The 1046-nt window shown below is 52.3% G+C and overlaps 1 pseudogene; it reads left to right on the top strand.

Annotated features, from left to right (window-relative positions):
- Nucleotides 1-592: 592 nt before the first annotated feature.
- LOC116481359 (small nucleolar RNA U13) lies at nucleotides 593-690 on the top strand (annotated as a pseudogene).
- The last annotated feature ends 356 nt before the right edge of the window (nucleotides 691-1046 follow it).

Raw genomic sequence — 1046 nt, 5'->3', positions numbered from 1 at the left:
GCACTAAAATGAGGGACCCTCCTGATTATGCTCCATAATGGAAAGGGGCAGGACAGTGGGGGACCCCGTGAAGGGAAAATCCAAAACCCACCGCGGTTTAACGCTGCCAGGCATGTGTCTTTCTGTTTCAGGAGGAACGTGCTGCTCATGCTTGAAATTCACTTCCCCGGAAGACAGGGCAACGATGAACACTGGATCAGAGGTGGGGAAGCTGCCTGGCTTCCACTGGGCCCCACCCATCCATCCATCTTGGCCTCCCCATTCTCTATGTCCAGGGGCGGTGACAAGCTTTGCCCTGACCTGAGCCCACGTACCTAGGTTTGCACCTTCTCTGGAGTGAAAGAGGAGATGAGTTATTTTAATCTTGAAGATCCCAGGTCAGAACATCAGTTTTCTAGTCCAAGCGCTGCCTCACTGTCTTCATTTATAAAATGAGAGAGGGGATGCACTGTTCCCCAAATCTGAGACCCAGGGTGTACACGATTGGAGCCAAGTCTCACAGCTGGGGAGGAGTGGCTCTGGCACTCGAGTTCAGTTTGTCTGGCTCCAGATCTGTAGTGAGTGGGGGTCTCCCTTAGATAAGTAGTTTAAGATCCTTTTGTGGTTTATAAGCGTGATGATTGGGTTTTCATGCTCATGTGTGAGATGTGCCTCTCTCAAGCCTTGTTACATCACATTACCTGCCTGACGTTACAAAAAAAAAAAAAAGAGAGAAGTAAAGAATAACAAGAACAACCACAAAAAGCCCCTCATCATCTCTCTGGGGCGTGCAGTGGGGCCGTTTCCATGGGGGTGGGTCTCGAAGCCCTCTGACTGATTCTTCTGGAGCGCAGAGCCCCACCATGCTGATGTTCCGTGCCCTGGTCTGGGATGGTTCCAGTGCTCACGGCCTGGTGTGGTCAGCAGCAGGGTTTCATTCAGGTTGCTCCTTCCTGACCACACTGTGAGACCTGCAGGCAGAAGCTGACCTGAGTCACCTTTAGGGTCCCCAGGTGAGCTCTTGAATGTCTCCCCAGACCACCCCATCTCTCTGCCCCTACTCCGGG

This window comes from Hylobates moloch, unplaced genomic scaffold (genome assembly GCF_009828535.3).
Source record: "Hylobates moloch isolate HMO894 unplaced genomic scaffold, HMol_V3 SCAFFOLD_13, whole genome shotgun sequence".
NCBI classification, from domain to species: domain Eukaryota; kingdom Metazoa; phylum Chordata; class Mammalia; order Primates; family Hylobatidae; genus Hylobates; species Hylobates moloch.
This window is presented reverse-complemented; position numbering and strand designations above follow the sequence as displayed.